The sequence below is a fragment of the Arachis stenosperma genome, chromosome 4 (genome assembly GCF_014773155.1).
Source record: "Arachis stenosperma cultivar V10309 chromosome 4, arast.V10309.gnm1.PFL2, whole genome shotgun sequence".
In the NCBI taxonomy this organism is placed as follows: domain Eukaryota; kingdom Viridiplantae; phylum Streptophyta; class Magnoliopsida; order Fabales; family Fabaceae; genus Arachis; species Arachis stenosperma.
Window position 1 is genome coordinate 36,698,368 of NC_080380.1, and position 25,713 is coordinate 36,724,080.

General features: G+C 38.4%; 1 non-coding gene across 1 annotated transcript; it reads left to right on the forward strand.

The window, feature by feature from the left end:
- The first annotated feature begins 13,876 nt into the window (after positions 1-13,876).
- LOC130977314 (small nucleolar RNA R71) lies at positions 13,877-13,980 on the forward strand. The gene has a single exon (XR_009085012.1). It is a non-coding gene; the product is annotated as a small nucleolar RNA R71 (small nucleolar RNA).
- The last annotated feature ends 11,733 nt before the right edge of the window (positions 13,981-25,713 follow it).

A 25,713-nucleotide genomic window follows, 5' to 3' on the forward strand; every position in this document is an offset into this window, starting at 1 on the left:
AAAAGATCAAATAAAAGATAAAAAGATTTAATTCAAAAATTTTGAAATTACTTACTTCACTAACAAGAAACTACAAGATAAGATTCTAGAACTTAAAGATTGAACCTTTCTTAACAAGAAAGTAACAAACTTCAAATTTTTGAACCAATCTCATTAATTATTAGTGAATTTTCGAAAATTACATATAAAGATAAGAAAAAGATTTTGAAAATAATTTGAAAAGGATTTTTGAAATTTTTGAAAAATAGAAAAAAAATGAAAAAGATATGATTTTTGAAAAAGATTTTGAAAAGATAAGATTTTTAAAATTGAAATTTTGACTTGACTTGTAAGAAATAACTAATTTTGAAAATTTTTGACCAAGTCAACCCAAAATTTCGAAATTTTGGAGGGAAATAAGGAAAAGATATTTTTTTTTTGATTTTTGAATTTTTAATTATGAGAGAGAAAAACAACAAAAATACTTTATGCATGAAATTTTTAGATTAAAACAATGAATGCATGCAAGAATGCTATGAATGTCAAGATGAACACCAAGAACACTTTGAAGATCATGATGAACATCAAGAACATAATTTTGAAAAATTTTTTATGCAAAGAAAACATGCAAGACACCAAACTTAGAAATCTTTAATGCATGGAAAATATGAATGCAAAAATGCACATGAAAACCAACAAACAACACAAAACAAGAAATCATCAAGATCAAACAAGAAGACTTATCAAGAACAACTTGAAGATCATGAAGAACACTATGAATGTATGGAATTTCAAAAAAAAATGCAAGAAAAATTTTAAAAGCATGCAATTGACACCAAACTTAAAAATTGACTCAAGACTCAAACAAGAAACACAAAATATTTTTGATTTTTATTATTTTCTAATTTTTTTGGATTTTTATTAATTATTTTCGAAAATAATGTTAGGAAAAACGAAAAATAAAAGAAAAATTTTGAAAAAGATTTTTGAAAAGAAAATTACCTAATCTGAGCAACAAGATAAACCGTCAGTTGTCCATACTCGAACAATCCCCGGAAACGGCGCCAAAAACTTGGTGGACGAAATTGTGATCACTGTTCTAATTATTTTGAGATGAAAGCTTCTAAGGGGCAGCAGCTGAATTCACAACTCCGTTCAACTAACCAGCAAGTGTACTGGGTCGTCCAAGTAATAAACCTTACGTGAGTAAGGGTCGAATCCACAGAGATTGTTGGTATGAAGCAAGCTATGGTCACCTTGCAAATCTCAGTTAGGCAGATTAAAGGGTAATTGTGATTATGGAATAAATAATAAAAAAAGGAATAATAAAAGGGATAGAAGACTTATGCAGATTCATTGGTGAGAATTTCAGATAAGTGCATGGAGATGCTGTATGGCTCACGGACGCCTGCTCTTCTACTGCTTCTACTCAATCCTTCTTACTCCTTTCCATGGCAAGCTGTGTATAGGGGTTCACCATCAGCGGTGGCTACTTTCATCCTCTCGGAAAATGATCCTATGCGGTTGTCAATCGCACGGCAATCGTCTGGAGGCATCACCCATGGTTGATGGCTACATCCCATCCTCGCAGTGAAAACTAATGCTCACGCACTCTGTCACAGTACGGCTAATCACTGGTTGGTTCCCGCGTCTACTGGAATAGAATCCCTTGATTCTTTTGCGTCTGTCACTAACGCCCAGCACTTGCAAGTTTGAAGCACGTCACAGTCATTCATTACCGGAATCCTACTCGAAATACCACAGACAAGGTGAGACTTTCCGGATTCCCAGGATCCTACTCGGAATACCACAGACAAGGTGAGACTTTTCGGATCCTCATAAATGCCGCCATCTATCTAAGAGATACACATTCAAGCTCTGTTGCATGTAGAACGGAAGTGGTTGTCAATCACGCGCGTTCATGAGTGAGAATGATAATGAGGGTTATCTAACTCATCACATTCATCATGTTCTTGGGTGCGAATGAATATCTTGGAATAAGAATAAGAGAGATTTGAAAAAGAAAATAGAACTTCATTATTTGAGGTACAGCAGAGCTCCACACCCTTAATCTATGGTGTGCAGAAACTCCACCGTTGAAAATACATAAGTGAAAGAGGTTCAGGCATGGCCGAATAGCCAGCCCCCTAAAACGTGATCAATAGTCTCTTAGGATGAAGAATAAAATAAAACTGAGACCAAAGATGTCTAATACATTAGTAAATCATCCTATTTATAATAAACTAGCTCCTAGGGTTTACATGAGTAAGTAATTGATGCATAAATCCACTTCCGAGGCCCACTTGGTGTATGCTTGGGCTGAGCTTGATCAATCCACGAGCTGAGGCTTCTCTTGGAGTTAAACTCTGAGTTATGACGTGTTTTGGGCGTTCAACTCCGGATCATGACGTTTTTCTGGCGTTTAACTCCAGATAGCAGCATGTACTTGGCGTTCAACGCCAAGTTACGTCATCATTCTTCGAATAAAGTATGAACTATTCTATATTGCTGGAAAGCTCTGGATGTCTACTTTCCAACGCCGTTGAGAGCGCGCCAATTGGAGTTTTGTAGCTCCAGAAAATCCATTTCGAGTGCAGGGAGGTCAGATTCCAACAGCATCAGCAGTCCTTTTGTCAGCCTTTTTCAGAGTTTTGCTCAAGTCCCTCAATTTCAGCCAAAATTTACCTGAAATCACAGAAAAACACACAAACTCATAGTAAAGTCCAGAAATGTGAATTTAACATAAAAACTAATGAAAACATCCCTAAAAGTAGCTTGAACTTACTAAAAACTATCTAAAAATAATGCCAAAAAGCGTATAAATTATCCGTTCATCACCCTGCTTCTCTTGTTCCTTCAGCAATTTGCAGAGCATGCAGTTCTGATTCTGCTGTTCTTCCTTAAGTTGCTCCATAGTCTCTTGCAACTTGGTGATAGATGCTTCTAGGCTGGCCCAGTAGCCAATTTCAGGAAATTCAGGGAGAAACTCCTGCGCCCTCCTTTTGATAGAGTTGTCTTGCATTTGTCCTTCCATTGACTTCTTGGTGATTAGGTGTTCAATGGGTATGAATTCATCTACTCCCATCTTTACCCCAGCCTCTTTACAGAGCAAGGAGATCAAGCTTGGGTAAGCCAGTTTGGCTTCAGTGGAATTCTTATTTGCAATTGTGTAGATCTCACAAGCAATCACATGATGAACCTCCACTTCATTTCCAAGCATAATGCAATGAATCATCACTGCTCTCTGATGGTGACTCAGAACGGTTGCTAGTGGGCAGTATGGAACGCCCAATAAAGTCTAGCCAACCTCTTGCAATTGGTTTGAGGTCCCCTCTTGAGTTGGTTTGGGACCCTTAGAATTGTATACACTTAGTTCCAGGAGGCATATGTCCTCTAAAACTTGATCCAACCCTTATCTGCTCTCACCATTCTCGTATTAAAGGATTCAGGATCATCTTGCAGTTGAGGTAATTTGAAGATTTCTCTTATTTTGTCCAGATGGAAGTACATAACTTTCCCTCTGACCATGGTTCTGTAGGTATGGTAAGCAGTTCCAGTCATTCTCTGCTTATCTGTTAGCCACAGATTTGAGTAGAATTCTGAACCATATTCCTTCCAACCTTTATTTCAGGATTGGTTAGAACTTCCCATCATCTGTTCGAATTTGCTCTTGGATCCCCGGATATTCATCTTCTTTCAGATCAAACTTCACTTCCGGGATCACTGACCTGAGACCCATTATTTGTGATAATGGTCTTCATGTTCTTTGGTTAAAAACTTCTCTGATTCCAAAGATTCTTTGGATTATTCTCTTTCTTCCTCTTAAATTGGTTTGTTTTCCCTTAGGAGCCATGTTCTTGATGAATCTTGCCTTTAGTGATCACGGAAAAGCACACCAAACTTAGAGGTTGCTTGTCCTCAAGCAAGCAAAAAAGGAAGAGGAGAGAGAGAGAGAAGAGCAAAATTCGAATGGTGTGGGGGAATGGTGAGGGCCGAACGTGTTTTATGGGGGGGAAGGAGATTTCGAAAAAATTGAAAAGAGATTTGAGAAGATATGGAGGGGATTTTGAGAGAAGGGTGAGTTTTTGAATAAGATTTGGAATTGATTTGAGATAGATTTGAAGAATGGTTTTGATTTTTGAAGATTTGAAAGTGAATGATGAGAGGTTGAAGTGTGTTTATGTAGAAAAGTATGGGTAAGAAAAGGAAAGTTTTAAAAAAAATTTGATGGAAAAACAAAATCTTGGTCCCCCCACCTTTCTGGCGTTAAACGCCCAGAATGGCATCCATTCTGGCGTTTAACGCCCATTTGATGCCCATTGTGGGCGTTTAACGCCCAGCCAGGTGCCCTGGCTGGCGTTAAATGCCAAAATCCCCTTTGTCACTGGGCGTTTTGCTAAACGCCCAGGATGCTGCACACCTGGCGTTAAACGCCCAGAATGGTGCCCATTCTGGCGTTTAACGCCCAAAATAGCACCATTCCTGGCGTTAAACGCCCAGAATGGTACCCATTCTGGCGTTTAACGCCCAAAATGCCCCTTACTGGCGTTTTTTTGCCAGTAAGCTCTTTTTCTCTGCTTTTTGAGCTGAATCCTTCTGTAACTCTGTGAATTCCTTCATTTTTGATACTTGCCTCTGTAAAAACAAATCATATAACCTCCTAATGACTGGGTTGCCTCCCAGCAAGCGCTTCTTTACTGTCTTTAGCTGGACCTTTACTGAGAATCACTCAAGTCTCAGTTTTGAGCATTCTTGCTCAAAATTGCTTTCAAGATAATACTTGATTCTTTGTCCATTAACAATGAACTTTTTGTCAGAATCAATATCTTGAAGCTCAACATATCCATATGGTGACACCCCTGTAATCACATACGGACCCCTCCACCGGGATTTAAGTTTTCCTGGAAACAATCTGAGCCTAGAGTTGAAGAGCAGAACTTTTTGTCCTGGCTCAAAGACTCTGGATGACAACTTCTTGTCATGCCATTTCTTCGCCTTTTCCTTATAAATTTTTGCATTTTCAAAGGCATTGAGTCTGAACTCTTCTAGCTCATTTAGCTGGAGTAATCTTTTTTCACCAGCCAACTGCGCATCCATGTTTAGGAATCTGGTTGCCCAGTAGGCTTTATGTTCCAGTTCCACGGGCAGATGACAGGCCTTCCCATACACCAGTTGGTATGGAGAGGTTCCTATAGGAGTCTTGAATGCTGTTCTGTATGCCCACAGAGCATCATCCAAGCTCTTTGCCCAATCCTTTCTTCGGGCTATCACAGTCCGTTCTAGGATTCTTTTTAGCTCTCTGTTAGAGACTTCAGCTTGCCATTTGTCTGTGGATGATACGGAGTTGCCACTTTGTGGCTAATTCCATATCTGACCATAGCAGAGTATAGCTGTCTATTGCAGAAATGAGTGCCCCCGTCACTGATTAGTACTCTGGGAACACCAAACCTGCTGAAGATGTGTTTCTGGAGGAATTTCAGCACGGTCTTGGTATCATTAGTGGGTGTAGCAATTGCTTCTACCCACTTAGATACATAGTCCACTGCCACCAGAATGTAAGTGTTGAGTATGATGGTGGGAATGGACCCATGAAGTCAATTCCCATACATCAAACAATTCTATCTCTAATATCCCTTGTTGAGGCATGGCATATCCGTGAGGCAAGTTACCAGCTCTTTGGCAACTGTCACAGTTACGCACAAACTCTCGGGAATCTTTATAGAGAATAGGCCAGTAGAAGCCACATTGGAGGACTTTAGTGGCTGTTCGCTCACTTCCAAATGTCCTCCATACTGTGATCCATGGCAATGCCATAGGATCCTTTGTGCTTCTTCTCTGGGTACACATCTGCGGATCATTCCGTCTGCACATCTCTTAAAGAGATATGGCTCATCCCATAGGTAGTACTTGGCATCTGAAATTAATTTCTTTCTTTGCACTCTGCTGTACTCCTGGGTATGAACATCACAGCTTTGTAGTTTGCAATATCTGCAAACCATGGAGCTTCCTGAATGGCAAAGAGTTGCTCATCTGGGAAAGTCTCAGAAATCTCAGTAGAAAGGAGGGACGTCCAGCTACTGGTTCTATTCGGGACAGATGATCAGCTACTTGGTTCTCTGTCCCTTTTTGTCTCTTATTTCTATATCAAACTCTTGCAGAAGCAACACCCATCTTATAAGCCTGGGTTTTGAATCCTGCTTTGTGAGTAAGTATTAGAGCAGCATGGTCAGTGTACACAATCACTTGGATCCCACTAGATAAGATCTAAACTTGTCAATGGCATAAACTACTGCAAGTAATTCTTTTTCTGTGGTTGTGTAATTCTTCTGTGCATCATTTAGAACACGGCTAGCATAATAAATGACGTGCAGAAGCTGTTATGCTCTGTCCCAACACTGCACCAATGGCATGGTCACTGGCATCACACATTAATTCAAATGGCAATGCCCAATCTGGTGCAGAGATGACTGGTGCTGTGACCAGTTTAGCTTTCAGGGTCTCAAACGCCTGCTGACACTGTGTGTCAAACACAAATGGCGTGTCAGCAGCTAGCAGGTTACTCAAAGGTTTTGCTCGAAAAATCCTTTATGAACCTTCTGTAGAATCCTGCATGCCCCAGAAAGCTTCTGATTGCCTTAACATTGGCAGGTGGTGGTAATTTTTCAATTACCTCTACCTTTGCCTTATCCACCTCTATTCCCCTGCTTGAAATTTTGTGCCCAAGGACAATTCCTTCAGTCACCATAAAGTGACATTTCTCCCAGTTTAAAACCAGGTTAGTCTCTTGGCACCTTTTCAGGACAAGTGCTAGGTGATTAAGACAGGAGTTGAATGAGTCTCCATATACTGAGAAGTCATCCATGAAGACTTCCAAGAATTTCTCCACCATATCAGAGAAGATGGATAGCATGCATCTCTGAAAGGTTGCAGGAGCATTACACAGACCAAAAGGCATCCTCTTGTAGGAAAACACGCCAGAAGGGCAAGTAAATGCTGTTTTCTCTTGGTCCTGAGGATCTACTGCAATTTGGTTGTAACCTGAATAGCCATCCAAAAAGCAGTAATAATCATGACCAGCTAGTCTTTCTAGCATTTGGTCTATAAATGGTAAAGGAAAATGATCCTTTCTGGTGGCTGTATTGAGCCTTCTGTAGTCAATACACATACGCCACCCTGTGACTGTTCTTGTAGGAACCAGTTCATTTTTTTCATTATGAACCACTGTCATGCCTCCCTTTTTGGGGACAACTTGGACAGGGCTCACCCAGGGGCTATCAGAAATAGGATAAATAATCCCAGCCTCTAGTAATTTAGTGACCTCTTTCTGCACCACCTCCTTCATGGCTGGATTTAGCCTCCTTTGTGGTTGGACCACTGGTTTGGCATATCCTCCAACAGGATCTTGTGCATGCATCTAGCTGGGCTAATGCCCTTAAGATCACTATGGACCACCCAAGAGCTGTCTTGTGTGTCCTTAGCACTTGAATCAGTGCTTCTCTTCCTGTGGATTTAAAGCAGAGCTAATCACTGGAAAAGTGTCACCCTTTCCCAGAATGCATACGTCAGGGATGGTGGTAGTGGTTTGAGTTCAGGTTTGGGAGGCTTATCCTCCTCCTGAGGAATTTTCGAAAATTCCTTTGTTTCCTGTGGTTCTTCTTGATCAGGCTGAGCATCCTTGAAGATGTCTTCAAGCTCTGATTCTAGGCTTTCAGTCATATTGATCTCTTCCACTAAAGAGTCAATAATGTCAGCGCCCATGCAGTCATTTGGTGTGTCTGGATGCTGCATAGCTTTCACAGCATTCAACTTGAACTCATCCTCATTGACTCTCAGGGTTACTTCCCCTTTTTGTACATCAATGAGAGTTCGTCCAGTTGCTAGGAAAGGTCTTCCTAGAATGAGAGTTGCACTTTTGTGCTCCTCCATTTCCAGTACCACAAAGTCAGTTGGAAAGACAAATGGCCCAACCTTGACAATCATATCCTCTATTATGCCTGATGGATGTTTAATGGAGCCATCAGCAAGTTGGAGGCATATCCGGGTTGGTTTGACTTCTCCAGTCAACCCAAGCTTTCTGATAGTGGATGCAGGTATTAGATTGATGCTTGCTCCAAGATCACATAGGGCTGTCTTGGTGCAAGCGCCTTCTAATGTGCATGGTATCATAAAGCTTCCTGGATCTTGAAGCTTTTCTGGTAAGCTTTTCAGAATGACTGCACTGCATTCTTCAGTGAGAAATACTTTTTCAGTTTCTCTCCAATCCGTCTTATGACTTAAGATCTCTTTCATGAACTTAGCATAAGAAGGTATTTGCTCAAGTGCCTCTGCAAACGGAATCTTTATTTCAAGAGTCCTTAGATACTCTGCAAAGCGGGCAAATTGCTTATCCTGCTCCGCTTGGCGGAGTTTCTGAGGATAAGGCATCTTGGCTTTATATTCTTCAACCTTAGTTGATGCAGGCTTGTTCCTTACAGAAGTGGTTGAAGAATCCTTTTTAGAGGATTACTGTCAGCACTCTCAGGTGTCTGATCCTCCCTTGGCGTCTGAACGCCAGGATTGGGTGGAAAATGGGCGTTAAACGCCAACCTTTTCCCCCTTTTCTGGCATTTGAACGCCAGAACTGGGCAGGGAATGGGCGTTAACGCCAGCTTCCCTCCCTTTCTGGTGTTTGAACGCCTCTAGCATTCCTCTCTGGGCTCTTACTGTCCTCAGAGGGATTTGAACAGTTTGGTTATCCTCTGTCAATTGTTCCTTATTTGACTTTTTACTCTTTTGAGTGGTGTTGTTCAGTGTCTTCCCACTCCTCAGTTGAACTGCTTGACACTCTCCTATTATCTGTTTAGATATCTGCTATTTTGCTTGATTCAACTGCAGTTCTATGTTCTTGTTAGCAACTTTAGTTTCATGGAGCATCTCTTTAAATTCTGCTAACTGTTCTGTCATCAGGAGCAATGTTGATTAAGCTCAATCATCTGTTCTTGAGGATTAGGATTAGTGACTACTGTCATGACTTCCTCTTTTGGAGAGAACTCATTGCTAGAGTATAATTATTGGTTTCTAGCAACAGTGTCTATAAGCTCTTGAGCCTCTTCAATTGTCTTCCTCATGTGTATAGATTCACCAGCTGAGTGGTCTAAAGACATCTGAGCTTTTTCTGTAAGCCCATAGTAGAAGATGTCTAACTGTACCCACTCTGAAAACATTTCAGAGGGGCATTTTCTTAGCATACCTCTATACCTCTACCAGGCATTATAAAGGGATTCATTATCCTCTTGTTTAAAGCCTTGGATGTCCAGCCTTAGCTGTGTCATCCTCTTTGGAGGGTAAAAATGATTCAGGAATTTGTCTGATAACTGTTTCCATGTCTTTATGCTTGCTGTAGGTTGGTTATTCAACCACCTTTTAGCTTGATTTTTTACAGCAAATGGAAACTGTAATAGTCTGTAGACATCCTGATCCACCTCTTTTTCATGTACTATGTCAGCAATTTGTAAGAACTGTGCCAGAAACTCAGTAGGTTCTTCCTGTGGAAGACCGGAATACTGGCAATTTTGCTGCACTATGATAATGAGTTGAGGGTTTAGCTCAAAGCTGCTTGCTTTGATAGGAGGTGTACAGATGCTACTCCCATATGCAGCTGTAATGGGGTTGGCATATGACCCCAGAGTCCTTCTGGACTGATCGATCCCACTTAGGTCCATAATGGATAAAGGGAAATGATATGGATTGCAAATAGATAAATTTTTTTTTTGAATTAACCGAAAAAAATAAAATAAAATAAAACAAAAGTAAAATAAAATAAAAATTCGAAAATTAAAAGAAAATAAGATCAAAGCAAATTGAAAACTGAATCAATTAGTTAATTAAAAAGATTTTGAGATTAGCAATTAGAAAGATATGATTGAAAAATTTTTATGAAAAAGATTTGATTTTTTGACAAGGGGAAAGAGAAAAACAACAAAATGACATCAAACTTAAAATTTTTAGAAAATCAAACACAATTTTTCAAAAATTTTTAAGAGAAAAACACAAAGAGGACACCAAACTTAGAATTTTTACGGATCAAAAAGGGACTAAGGACATGCAAAATCGAAAATTAAAAGAAAAGCAAAAGCATGCAATTGACACCAAATTTAAAATATGAAACTAGACTCAACTAAAAGACTCTAAACCAATAAAAACAAAACAGTCCTAATCTAAGCAACAAGATAAGCCGTCAGTTGTCCAAACTCGAACAATCCCCGGCAACGGCGCCAAAAACTTGGTGCACGAAATTGCAATCACACTTTTGCAATTCCACACAACTAACCAGCAAGTGCACTGGGTCGTCCAAGTAATACCTTACGTGAGTAAGGGTCGATCCCACGGAGATTGTCGGCTTGAAGCAAGCTATGGTTATCTTGTAAATCTTAGTCAGGATATCAAAGATTATCAGGGTTGATTGTGAAAAGTAAAAGAACATGAAATAAGTACTTGTTTTGCAGTAATGGGGAACAGGTTGAGGTTTTGGAGGTGCTCCATCTTCTGAATCTCTGCTTTCCTACTGTCTTCTTCATCAAACACGCAAGGCTCCTTCCATGGCAAGCTGTCTGTAGGGTTTCACCGTTGTCAATGGCTACCTCCCATCCTCTCAGTGGAAATGTTCAACGCACCCTGTCACGGCACGGCTATCCATCTGTCGGTTCTCAATCAGGCCGGAATAGAATCCAATGATTCTTTTGCGTCTGTCACTAACGCCCCGCCCTCAGGAGTTTGAAGCTCGTCACAGTCATTCAATCATTGAATCCTACTCAGAATACCACAGACAAGGTTTAGACCTTCCGGATTCTCTTGAATGCCGCCATCAATTCTAGCTTATACCACGAAGATTCTGATTAAGGAATCCAAGAGATATCTACTCAATCTAAAATAGAACGGAGGTGGTTGTCAAGAACATGTTCATAGTTGAGAATGTGATGAGTGTCACGGGTCATCACATTCATCCGGGTTAAGAACAAGTGATATCTTAGAATGGAAGCAAGCATGATTGAATAAGAAACAGTAGTAATTGCATTAATCCATCAAGACACAGCAGAGCTCCTCACCCCCAACCATGGGGTTTAGAGACTCATGCTGTAAGAAGTACACAAAGAAACGTGTAAAGTGTCATGAGGTGCCGATACAATGTCAAAAGATCCTATTAATAGTAAACTAGTAACCTAAGGTGTACAGAAATGAGTAAATGACGTAAAAATCCACTTCTGGGTCCACTTAGTGTGTGCTTGGGCTGAGCAATGAAGCATTTTCGTGTAGAGACCTTTTCTGGAGTTAAACGCCAGCTTTTATGCCAGTTTGGGCGTTTAACTCCAAGTTTTATGCCAGTTCCAGCGTTAAACGCTGGAAATTCTGAGGCTGATTTGCCACGCCGGTTTGGGCCATTAAATCTCGGGCAAAGTATGGACTATTATACATTGCTGGAAAGCCCAGGATGTCTACTTTCCAATGCCGTTGAGAGCGCGCCAATTGGGCTTCTGTAGCTCCAGAAAATCCACTTCGAGTGCAGGGAGGTCAGAATCCAACAGCATCTGCAGTCCTTTTCAGTCTCTGAATCAGATTTTTGCTCAGGACCCTCAATTTCAGCCAGAAAATACCTGAAATCACAGAAAAACACACAAACTCATAGTAAAGTCCAGAAAAGTGAATTTTAACTAAAAACTAATAAAAATATACTAAAAACTAACTAGATCATACTAAAAACATACTAAAAACAATGCCAAAAAGCGTACAAATTATCCGCTCATCAGTGTTCAACGCCTAATTGCAGCATGTTTCTGGCATTGAATGCCAGTTCCATGCTTGTTTCTGGCATTCAGTGCCAGCTCTCCTCGGGGTGCATTCCTGGCGTCTGAATGCCAGGATGTTGCTTGTTTCTGGCGTTCAACGCCAGATCCATGCTCTGTTTTGGTGTTGAACGCCAGCCAGATGCTCCTTACTGGCGTTTAAACGCCAGTAAGTCCTTCCTCCAGGGTGTGATTTTTCTTCTGCAGTTTTTGATTCTGTTTTTAATTTTAATATTTTTTTCGTGACTCCACATGATCATGAACCTAATAAAACATAAAAGAACAATGAAAATAAAAATAAAATTAGACAAATAAAATTTGGGTTGCCTCCCAATAAGCGCTTCTTTAATGTCAATAGCTTGACAGTGGGCTCTCATGGAGCCACACAGGTAATCAGGTCAATGTTGTAGACTCCCAACACCAAACTTAGAGTTTGGATGTGGGGATTCAACACCAAACTTAGAGTTTGGCTTTGGCCTCTCAACACAAAACTTAGAGTTTGATTGGTGGGGCTTTGTTTGACTCTGTACTGAGAGAAGCTTTTCATACTTCCTCTCCATTGTTAAAGAAGAAGATCCTTGAGCCTTAAACACAAGGTAGTCCCCATTCAATTGAAGGACTAATTCTCCTCTGTTAACATCTATCACAACTTCTACTGTGGCTAGGAAAGGTTTTCCAAGGATGATGCATTCATCCTCCTCCTTCCTAGTGTCTAAGATTATGAAATCAGCAGGGTGTAAAGGCCTTCAACCTTTACCAACACGTCCTCTACCAATCCATAAGCTTGTCTTTACTAACTTGTTTGCCAATTGTAATGAAAATATGGCAGGCTGTACCTCAATGATCCCAGCATCTCCATTACAGAGAGTGGCATAAGATTTATGCTTGACCCCAGGTCACACAGAGCCTTTTCAAAGGTCATGGTGCCTATGATACAGGGTATTAAGAATTTGCCAGGATCTTGTCTCTTTTGAGGTAAGGTTTGCTGAACCCATGTATCTAGTTCACTGATGAGCAAGGGAGGTTCACCTTCCCAAGTCTCATTACCAAATAACTTGGCATTCAGCTTCATGATAGCTCCTAGATATTGAGCAACTTGCTCTCTAGTTACATGTTCATCCTCTTCAGAGGAAGAATAGTGTTCGGAGCTCATGAATGGCAGAAGGAGGTTTAATGGGATCTCTATGGTCTCTATATGAGCCTCAGATTCCCTTGGGTCTTCAATAGGGAACTCCTTCTTGCTTGAGAGACGTCCCATGAGGTATTCCTCATTGGGATTCACGTCCTCTCCTTCCTCTCTAGGTTCGGCCATGTTGATTATATCAATGGCCTTGCACTCTCTTTTTGGATTCTCTTCAGTATTGCTTGGGAGAGTACTAGGAGAAGTTTCAGTGATTTTCTTACTCAACTGGCCCACTTGTGCCTCCAGATTTCTGATGGAGGACCTTGTTTCACCCATGAAACTTAAAGTGGCCTTAGACATATCAGAGACTAAATTTGCTAAGTTAGAGGTACTCTGTTCATAATTCTCTGTCTGTTGCTGAGAGGATGATGGATAAGGCTTGATATTGCTGAGCCTATTTCTTCCACCATTATTAAAGCCTTGTTGAGGCTTTTGTTGATCCTTCCATGAGAAATTTGGATGATTTCTCCATGATGAATTATAGGTGTTTCCATAAGGTTCACCCATATAATTTACCTCTGCTATTGCAGGGTTTTCAGGATCATAAGCTTCTTCTTCAGAAGATGCCTCTTTAGTACTGTTGGATGCATTTTGCCATCCATTCAGACTTTGAGAAATCATGTTTACTTGCTGAGTCAACATTTTGTTCTGAGCCAATATGGCATTCAGAGCATCAATTTCAAGAACTCCCTTCCTTTGAGGCATCCCATTATTCACGGAATTCCTCTCAGAAGTGTACATAAACTGGTTATCTGCAACCATGTCAATAAGTTCTTGAGCTTCTGTAGGCGTTTTCTTTAGGTGAATGGATCCACCTGCAGAATGGTCCAATGAAATCTTAGAGAACTCAGACAGACCGTAATAGAATATATCTATCATGGTCCATTCTGAAAACATGTCAGAAGGACATCTTTTGGTCATCTGCTTGTATCTTTCCCAAGCTTCATAGAGGGATTCACCATCTTTTTGTTTGAAGGTCTGAACATCCACTCTAAGCTTGCTCAACTTTTGAGGAGGAAAGAACTTAGCCAAGAAGGCCGTGACCAGCTTATCCCAGGAGTCCAGGCTATCTTTAGGGTGAGAGTCCAACCATGCTCTAGCTCTATCTCTTACAGCAAAAGGGAAAAGCATGAGCTTGTAGACTTCAGGATCTACTCCATTAGTCTTAATAGTCTCACAGATCTGTAAGAACTCAGTTAAGAACTGGTAGGGATCTTCTGATGGAAGTCCATGAAACTTGCAGTTCTGTTGCATTAGAGCAACTAATTACGGTTTTAGCTCAAAATTGTTTGCTCCAACGGCAGGAATTGAGATGCTTCTTCCATCAAACTTGGAAGTAGGTGTAGTATAATCACCAAGCATCCTTCTTGCATTATTGTTGCTGGGTTCGGCTGCCATCTTCTTTTCTTGTTTGAAAATTTCAGCAAGGTTGTCTCTGGATTGTTGTAATTTAGCTTCTCTTAGTTTCCTATTCAGAGTCCTTTCAGGTTCTGGATCAGCTTCAACAAGAATACCTTTTTCCTTGTTCCTGCTCATATGAAAGAGAAGAGAACGGAAAAAGAAGAGGAATCCTCTATGTCATAGTAAAGAGGTTCCTTATTATTAGTAGAAGAAGAAAGGGGATAAAGAAAGGAGAATCCAAACACAAAGGCGAGGATAGGGGCTGTGATTTGAGATGAAGAGAAGTGTTAGTGAATGAATAAATAAATAGAATAAGATTAGAGATAGAAGTTTTCGAAAATAATTTTTGAAAAGGAGTTAATGATTTTCGAATATTAAGATAAGAAATAAAATTAAAATTAAAATTTAAAACAATTAATTAATTAAAAAAAGAATTTTTGACAAAGAGGGAGGTATTTTCGAAAATTAGAAAGAGAAAAGTTGTTAGGTGGTTTTGAAAAAGATAAGAAACAAACAAAAAGTCAAATAGTTAGTTGAAAAAGATTTGAAAATAAAAAAAAAAGATAAGAAGATAAGAAGTTAGAAAATATATTTTAAAATAAAATTTTTGAAAAAGATAAAATTTTGAAAAAGATATGATATAAAAGATAAGATAAGAAAGATTTAATTTTTAAAATTAAAATTAATTACTTAACTAACAAGAAACTAAAAGATAAGATCCTAGAATTTAAAGATTGAACCTTTCTTAACAAGAAAGTAACAAACTTCAAATTTTTGAACCAATCACATTACTTGTTAGTTAAGTTTCGAAAATTTTGAAATAAAATTAAGAAAAGATTTTGAAAATAATTTTTGAAATTTTTGAAAATCATGGAAGAAAAATGAAAAAGATTTGAATTTTGAAAAAGTTTTAAAAAGATAAGATTTTTTTTTAAATTTGAAAATTTGACTTGACTTATAAGAACTACTAATTTAAAAAAAAAAATTTTGACTAAGTCAACCCAAATTTTCGAAATTTTGAGAGAAAAAAGGAAAAGATATTTTTTCGATTTTTGAATTTTTAATGATGAGAGAGAAAAATACAAATATGACCCAAAACATGAAAATTTTGAATCAAAACCAATGATGCATGCAAGAATACTATGAATGTCAAGATGAACACCAAGAATACTTTGAAGATCATGATGAACACCAAGAACATATTTTTGAAAAATTTTTTTGATGCAAAGAAAACATGCAAGACACCAAACTTAGAAATCTTTAATGCTTAGATAATATGAATGCAAAGATGCACATAAAAAAACAATAAAAGACACAAAACAAAAAAACATCAAGATCAAACAAGAAGACTTACCAAGAACAACTTGAAGATCATGAAGAACACTATGAATGCATGAATTTTCGAAAATTGCAAGAACAAAATGAATATGCAATTGACACCAAACTTAAAACATGACACAAGACTCAAACAAGAAACACAAAAATATTTTTTGATTTTTATAATTTTATTAAATTTTTTTGGATTTTATTTTATTTTTCGAAAAACATAAATGAAAAAGGAAGTAATGAATTCAAAGTCCTCAATCAAAATCCCAGGAATCATACCAGGTTAGTTTAAAGCTTGATGGCCAGCCAAGCTTCAGCATACCATTTTGAAACTCTAGAATTCATTCTTAAACACTCTGAAGGATTTTTTGAAAATAGAGGGAGAAAATTTTTGAAAAATATTTTTGAAAACTTTTTGAAAAGAAAATAAAAAAGAAAATTACCTAATCTGAGCAACAAGATGAACCGTCAGTTGTCCAAACTCAAACAATCCCCGGAACCGGCGCCAAAAACTTGGTGCACGAAATTGTGATCATCAACAATGGCGCCAAAAACTTGGTGGCGCTCTCAAACATGAATCACACTTAGTCATAACTCCGCACAACTAACCAGCAAGTGCACTGGGTCGTCCAAGTAATACCTTGAGTGAGTAAGGGTCGATCCCACGTAGATTGTTGGTATGAAGCAAGCTATGGTCATCTTGTAAATCTCAGTTAGCGGATAGTAAATGTTATGGAGTTTTCGAATAATAAATAAAGTAGAAAATAAAGATAGAGTTACTCATGTAATTCAATGGTGGGAATTTCAGATAAGTGTATGGAGATGCTTGTCCCTGTTGGATCTTTGCTTTCCTACTGCCTTCCTTCAATCCTTCTTATTCCTTTCCATGGCAAGCTGTATGTAGGGCATCACCATTGTCAATGGCTACATCCCATCTTCTCAGTGAAAAAGGTCCAAATGCTCTGTCACGGCACGGCTAATCATCTATCGGTTCTCATCATGTTGGAATAGAATCCCTTAATTCTTTTACGTTTGTCATCACGCCCAACAATCGCGAGTTTGAAGCTCGTTACAGTCATTCAATCCCTGAATCCTACTCGGAATACCACAGACAAGGTTTAGACTTTCTGGATTCTCATGAATGCCGCCATCAATCTAGCTTATACCACGAAGATTCTGATTAAGGAATCTAAGAGATATGCGCCCGGTCTAAAATAGAACGGAAGTGGTTGTCAGTCACGTGTTTATAGGTGAGAATGATGATGAGTGTCACGGATTATCACATTCATCATGTTGAAGTGCAACGAATATCTTAGAACAGGAATAGCTGAATTGAATAGAAAATAGTAGTAATTGTATTAAAACTTGAGGTACAGTAGAGCTCCACACCCTTAATCTATGGTGTGTAGAAACTCCACTGTTGAAAATACATAAGTGATGAAGGTTCAGGCATGGCCGAATAGCCAGCCCCCCAAACATGATCAATAGTCTCCTAAGATGAATAATAGAGTAAAACCAAGACCAAAGATGTAACGTGGTCAAAAGACACTTAATACAATAGTAAAAAGTCCTATTTATACTAGACTAACTACTAGGGTTTACAAAAGTAAGTAATTGATGCAGAAATCCACTTCCGGGGCCCACTTGGTGTGTGCTTGGGCTGAGCTTGAACTTTACACGAGCTGACGCTTCTATTGGAGTTGAACGCTAAGTTGTAACGTGTTTTTGGCGCTCAACTCTGGTTCGTGACGTGTTTCTGGCGTTTGACTCCAGAATGCCGCATGGAACTGGCGTTGAGCGCCAGTTTACGTCATCTAATCACGAATAAAGTATGGACTATTATATATTGCTAGAAAGCTCTGGATGTCTACTTTCCAACACCGTTAAGAGCGCACCATTTAGAGTTCTTTAGCTCTAGAAAATCCATTTCGAGTGCAGGGAGGTCAGATTCCAAAAGCATCAGCAGTCCTTTGTCAGCCTCCTTTTCAGAGTTTTGCTCAGGTCCCTCAATTTCAGCCAGAACTTACCTGAAATCACAGAAAAACACACAAACTCATAGTAAAGTCAAGAAATGTGAATTTAGCATAAAAACTAATGAAAACATCCCTAAAAGTATCTAGATTATACTAAAAACTATCTAAAAACAATTCCAAAAAGCATATAAATTATCCGCTCATCACACGCGTTCATAAGAACGGATGATGATGAGTGTCATAGATCATCACATCCATCAGGTTGAAGTGCAGCGAATATCTTAGAATAATAATAAGCTTGAATTGAATAGAAGAACAATAGTAATTGCATTAATTCTCAAGGCACAGCAGAGCTCCATACCTTAATCTATGGTGTGTAGAAACTCCACCGTTGAAAATACATAAGTGATGGTGCAGGCATGGCCGAATGGCTAGCCCCCAAATGTGATCAAGAGATCAATCAAAAGACTAATTCCCAAATGTCTAATACAATAGTAAAAAGTCCTATTTATACTAGACTAGCTACTAGGGTTTACAGAAATAAGTATAAGTGCAGAAATCCACTTCCGGGGCCCACTTTGGTGTGTGCTTGGGCTGCGCTTGAGCTTTACACGTGCAGAGGCTTCTCTTGGGGTTAAACGCCAAGTTGTAATGTCTGTTTGGCGTTTAACTCTGGTTTGTGACGTGTTTCTGGCATTTTACTCTAGAATGCAGCATGGGACTGGCGTTGAATGCCAGTTTGCGTCGTCTAAACTTGAATAAAGTATAAACAATAATATATTTCTGGAAAGTTCTGGATGTCAACTTTCCAACATAGTTGAGAGCGCGCCATTTGGAGTTCTATAGCTCCAGAAAATTCATTTCGAGTGCAGGGAGGTCAGAATCTAACAACATCAGCAGTCCTTTTTCAGCCTGAATAAGATTTTTGCTCAGGTCCCTCAATTTCAGCCAGAAAATACCTAAAATCACAGAAAAACACACAAACTCATAGTAAAGTCTAGAAATGTGAATTTTGCATAAAAACCAATAAAAACATCCCTAAAAGTAGCTAGATCCTACTAAAAACTACCTAAAAACAATGCCGAAAAGCGTATAAATTATCCGCTCATCACAACACCAAAATTAAATTGTTGCTTGTCCCCAAGCAACTGAAAATCAAATAGGATAAAAAGAAGAGAATATACTATAAATCTCTAAATATCAATGAATATTAGTTCTAATTAGATGAGCGGGACTTGTAGCTTTTTGCTTCTGAACAGTTTTGGCATTTCACTTTATCCTTTGAAGTTTAGAATGATTGGCATCCATAGGAACTTAGAGTTCAGATAGTGTTATTGATTCTCCTAGTTAAGTATGTTGATTCGTGAACACAGCTACTTTTATGAGTCTTGGTCGTGGCCCTAAGCACTTTGTTTTCCAGTATTACCACTAGATACATAAATGCCACAGACACATGACTGGGTGAACCTTTTTAGATTGTGACTCAGCTTTGCTAAAGTCCCCAAATAGAGGTGTCTAGAGCTCTTAAGCATACTCTTTTTGCTTTGGATCATGACTTTAACCACTCAGTCTCAAGCTTTTCACTTGGACCTGCATGCCACAAGTACATGGTTAGGGACAGCTTGATTTAGCCGCTTAGGCCTGGATTTTATTTCCTTGGGCCCTCCTATCCATTAATGCTTAAAGCCTTGGATCCTTTTTTACCCTTTCTATTTGGTTTTAAGGGCTATTGGCTTTTTCTGCTTGATTTTTATTTCTCTTTTATATTTTTTCGCCACTTTTTTTTCGCAAGCTTTTGTTATTCACTGCTTTTTCTTGATTCAAGAATCAATTTTATGATTTTTCAGATTATCAATAATATTTCTCTTGTTCATCATTCTTTCAAGAGCCAACAATTTTAACCTTCATAAGCAACAAGATAAAAAATATGCACTGTTCAAGCATTCATTCAGAGAACAAAGAGTATTGTCACCACATCAATATAATTAAACTAAATTCAAGGATGAATTCAAAACTCATGTACTTCTTGTTCTTTTGAATTAAAAACATTTTTCATTTAAGAAAGGTAAAGGATTCATGGAATTATTCATAGCCTTAAGATATAGTTACTAGACACTAATGATCATGTAATAAAGACACAAACATAGACAAACATAGAGCATAAAGACAGAAAAATAGAGAGATGAGAACAAAGAAGTTAAGGAATGAGTCCACCTTAGTGATGGTGGCGCCTTCTCCTTGAAGGACCAATGGTGTTCTTGAGCTCCTCTGTGTCTCTTCCTTGCCTTTGTTGCTCTTCCCTCATAGCTCTTTGATCTTCTCTAATCTCATGGAGAATGATGGAGTGCTCTTGGTGTTTCACCCTTAATTGGTTCATGTCATGCATCCCTTGAGGCATCTCAGGGATTTCTTGATGATGAGCTTCCTCATGCGTCTCTTGAGATCCATGAATGGGCTCCCTTGTTTGCTCCATCCTCTTCTTAGTGATGGGCTTGTCCTCTTCAATGTGGATGTCTCTTTCTATGACAACTCCAGCTGAGTAGCATAGATGGCAAATGAGATGAGGAAAAGCTAGCCTTGCCAAGGTGGAGGGTTTTTCGGCTATTTTGTAGAGTTCTAGAGGGATGACTTCATGAACTTCTACTTCCTCTCCAATCATGATGCTATGGATCATGATGGCCCGATCCACAGTCACTTCAGATCGGTTGCTAGTAGGGATAGTGGAGCGTTGGATGAACTCCAACCATCCTCTAGCCACAGGCTTAAGGTCCAGTCTTCTCAATTGAATCGGCTTGCCTTTTGAGTCTCTTTTCCATTGAGGTCCTTCCACACATATATCCATGAAGACTTGTCCAACCTTTGATCAAAGTTGACCCTTCTAGTGTAGGGGCGTGCATCTTCTTGCATTATAGGTAAGTTGAACGCCAACCTTACGTTCTCCGGACTGAAATCTAAGCATTTCCCCCAAACCATTGTAAGATAATTCTTTGGATTCGGGTTCATACTTTGATCATGGTTCCTAGTGATCCATGCATTGGCATAGAACTCTTGAACCATTAAGATTCTGACATGTTGAATGGGATTGGTAAGAACTTCCCAACCTCTTCTTTGGATCTCATGTCGGATCTTCGGATACTCATTTTTCTTGAGCATGAAAGGGACCTCAGGGATCACCTTCTTCTTGGCCACAACTTCATAGAAGTGGTCTTGATGGGCTTTTGAGATGAATCTCTCCATCTTCCATGACTCGGAGGTGGAAGCTTTTGTCTTCCCTTTCCTCTTTCTAGAGGTTTCTCCGGCCTTAGGTGCCATCAATTGTTACGAAAAAACAAAAAAAAAATAATGCTTTTACCACACCAAACTTAAAGTGTGGCTTGTCCTCGAGCAAAAGAAGAAATAATGGAAGAAGAAGAAGAATATATAAAGAAGAGGGAGATAGATGTGTATTCGGCCAAGAGGGAGAAGAGAGGGTTGTGTTGTGTGAAAATGAAGAAGTATGGAGGGGTTTATATAGTGGAGGGAGAGGGGTTAGGTTCGGTCATTTAGGGTGGGTTTGGGAGGGAAAGAGATTTTGAATTTGAAGGTAGGTGGGGTTTATAGGGAAGAGAGGATGGGTGTGAATGGTGAAGAGGTGATGGGGAAGAGTGATTGAGGTGATTGGTGATGATGTTTGGGGAAAAGTGTTATAAAAAGGTGTGAGAGAGAAGGAAAAGGTAGGTAGGGATCCAGGCCTAAGCGGTCACTTGAAGGACGAGTTCACCTCTATCAACATCAATCACAGCTTTTGCTGTGGCTAGGAAGGGTCTTCTAAGGATGATGCATTCATCCTCCTCCTTCCCAATGTCTAGGATTATGAAATCAGCAGGGATATAAAGGCCTTCAACCTTCACTAGCACGTCCTCTACTAGTCCATAAGCCTTTTTCATGGATTTGTCTTCCATCTCTAGTGAGATTCTTGCAGCTTGAACCTCAAAGATTCCCAGTTTCTCCATTATAGAGAGTGGCATGAGGTTAATGCCTGACCCCAGGTCACACAGAGCCTTCTCAAAGGTCATGGTGCCTATGGTACAATGTATTAAGAACCTTCCAGTATCCTCTTTCTTTTGAGGTAATGTCTGCCTAATCAAGTTATTCAGCTCATTGGTGAGCAAGGGGGGTTCATCCTCCCAAGTCTCATTACCAAATAACTTGGCATTCAGCTTCATGATTGCTCTAAGGTACTTAGCAACTTGCTCTTCAGTAATATCTTCATCCTCTTCAGAGGAGGAATACTCATCAGAGCTCATGAATGGCAGAAGTAGGTTTAATGGAATCACTATGGTCTCTATATTAACCTCAGATTCCTTTGGTTCCTCAATTGGGAACTCCTTTTTATCTAGAGGATGTCCCATGAGGTCTTCCTCACTGGGATTCACGTCCTCCTCCTCCTCTCTAGGTTCGGCCACACCAAGTAAGGTTATGGCCTTGCACTATCTTTTTAGATTCTCTTCTGTATTGCTTGGGAGAGTACTAGGAGGAGTTTTAGTGACTCTTTTACTCAGCTGGCCCACTTGTGCCTCTAAATTTCTAATGGAGGACCTTATTTTATTCATGAAACTGAGAGTGGTCTTAGATAGATCAGAGACTATATTTGCTAAGCTAGATGGGTTCTACTCAAAATTCTCTGTCTGTTGCTGAGAGGATAACAGAAAAGGCTTGCTATTGCTAAACCTGTTTCTTCCACAATTATTAAGGCCTTGTTGAGGCTTTTGTTGATCCTTCCATGATAAATTTGGATGATTTCTCCATGAAGGATTATAGGTGTTTCCATAGGCTTCACCCATGTAATTCACCTCTGCCATTGCAGGGTTCTCAACATCATAAGCTTCTTCATCAGAAGATGCTTCTTTAGTACTGTTGGATGCATTTTGCAAACCATTCAGACTCTGAGAAATCATATTGACTTGCTGAGTCAATATTTTGTTCTGAGCCAATATGGCATTCAGAGCATCAATTTCAAGAACTCCCTTCCTCTGAGGCGTCCCATTACTCACAGGATTTCTTTTAGAGGTTTACATGAACTGGTTATTTGCAACCATTTCAATGAGTTCTTGAGCTTCTGCAGGCACTTTCTTCAGGTGAATAGATCCACCTGCAGAATGGTCCAATGACATCTTAGACAATTCAGACAGACCGTCATAGAATATATCCATGATGGTCCATTCTGAGAGCATGTTAGAAGGACACTTTTTGGTCAGTTGCTTCAATCTTTCCCAAGCTTCATAGAGGGATTTACCTTCTTTCTGCCTGAAGGTTTGAACATCCACTCTAAGCTTGCTCAGCTTTTGAGGAGGAAAGAACTTGGCTAAGAAAGCCGTGACCAGCTTATCCTAAGAGTTCAGACTATCTCTAAGTTGAAAGTCCAACCATATTCTAGCTCTGTCTCTTACTGAAAAAGGGAAAAGCATAAGCTTATAGACCTCGGGATCAACTCCATTGGTCTTAACAGTATCATAGATCTGCAAGAATTCAATTAAGAACTAAAAAGGATCTTCTGATGGAAGTCCATGAAACTTACAATTCTGTTGCATCAGAGAAACTAATTGAGGCTTTAGCTCAAAATTGTTTGCTCCAATGGCAGGGATTGAGATGCTTCCTCCATGGAAGTTGGAATTTGGTGCAGAAAAGTCACCAAGCATCTTCCTTGCATTGTTGTTGGGTTCGGCCATTACTTCTTTTTCCAGATTCTCTGTAAGGTTTTCTCTGGATTGTTGTGCTTTAGCTTCTCTTAGCTTCTTCTTCAGAGTCCTTTCAGGTTCAGGATCTGCTTCAACAAGAATGTCCTTATCCTTACTCCTGCTCATATAAAAAAGAAGAGGACAGAAAAGGAAGAGGAATCCTCTATGTCACAGTATAGAGATTCCCTTATGTGAGTAGAAGAAGAGAATAATAGAAAAAATTCGAACACAGAGAGAGAAGAGAAGAGGGTTCGAATTAAGAGAAGAAGAGAAGAGTGTTAGTGATTAAATAAATAAATAGAAGAAGATGAGAGAGAGGGTTTTCGAAAATAATTAAAAGAAAAAGGAAAATATTTTTGTTTTTATTTTAAAATTTAGTTAGAATTCAAAAATTAAGAAAAGGAATAAAATTAAAAGTTAAAACAATTAGTTTAATAAAAAGGTTTTTGAAAAAGAGGAAGGTGATTTTCGAAAATTAGAGAGAGAAAAGTAGTTAGGTGGTTTTGAAAAAGATAAGAAATAGTAAAACAAACAAAAAGTCAATTAGTTAATTGAAAAAGATTTGAAAATCAATTTTGAAAAGATAAAAAGTTAGAAAAGATTTTGAAATTGATTTTGAAAAAGATATGATTTGAAAAAGATACGTTTGAAAAGATATGATTGAAAAGATATGATTGAAATTTATTTTGAAAAAGATTTACTTTTTAAAATCAGAATTAATGACTTAACTCACAAGAAATCAAAAGATATGATTTTAAAATTTAAAGTTTGAATCTTTCTTAACAAGAAAGTAATAAACTTGAAATTTTTGAATCAAAACATTAATTGTTTGTATTAATTTTTGAAAACATTAATTTTTGAAAACATTAATTTTTGAAAAAGATTTTTGAAAATTTTAGAAAAACAAAGGGAAAAAATGAAAAAGATTTGATTTTGAAAAAGATTTTGAAAAGATAAATTTTTGAAATCGAAATCTTGACTTGACTATCAAGAAACAACTTATTTTTTAAAAATTTTTTACTAAGTCAACCCAAAGATTTCGAAATTTATGAGTGAAATAAGGAAAAGATATTTTTTATTTTTGAATTTTTTAATGAGGAGAGAGAAAAATACAAAAATGACTCAAAACATAAAAATTTTGGATTAAAATAAATGATGCATGCAAGAATACCATGAATGTCAAGATGAACATCAAGATTTATTTTTGAAAAATTTTCAAGAAAAGAAAAACATGCTAGACACCAAACTTAGAGATTTTTCATGTTTAGACACTATGAATTCAAAAATGCGTATGAAAAACAACAAAAGACTCAAAACAAGAAAATATGAAGATCAAACAAGAAGACTTGTCAAGAACAACTTGAAGATCATGAAGAATGCAATGCATGAATTTTTTGAAAAATGCACAAATTTTAAAAACATGCAATTGACACCAAACTTAAAAATTGACACTAGACTCAAACAAGAAGCACAAAATATTTTTGTTTTTATGATTTTATTAATTTTTTTTTAATTTTTTTTGAAAATTATTTTGGAAAATCGAAAAAGAAGAAAAAATTTTGAAAGAGTTTTGAAAACTTTTTGAAAATAAAATAAAGGTTGAAACAAGAAGAAAATTACCTAATCTGAGCAACAAGATGAACCGTCAGTTGTCCAAACTCGAATAATCCCCGACAACGGCGCCAAAAACTTGGTGCACGAAATTATGATCTCAATGGCGCCAACAACTTGGTACGCACAATTGTAATCTCAACTCTTTTTCACAACTTCGCACAACTAACCAACAAGTGCACTGGGTCGTCCAAGTAATAAATCTTACGTGAGTAAGGTTCGATCCCACGGAGATTGTCGGCTTGAAGCAAGCTATGGTCATCTTGTAAATCTCAGTCAGGCGGATTCAAATGGTTATGGAGTTTTGATAATTAAAATATAAATAAACATAAAATAAAGATAGAGATACTTATGTAATTCATTGGTGGGAATTTCAGATAAGCATATGGAGATGCGTTACTCCTTCTGAATCTCTGCTTTCCTACCATCTTCATTCAATCATTCATACTCCTTTCCATGGCAAACTATATGTTGGGGGATCACCGTTGTCAATGGCTACCGTCCGTTCTTTCAGTAAAAATGGTCAAAATGCGCTGTCACCGCACTGCTAATTATCTGTCGGTTCTTACTCATGTTAGAATAGGATCCATTGATCCTTTTGCGTCTGTCACTACACCCAACACTTGCGAGTTTGAAACTCATCACAGTCATCCCATCCCAGATCCTACTTGGAATACCACAGACAAAGTTTAGACTTTTCGGAT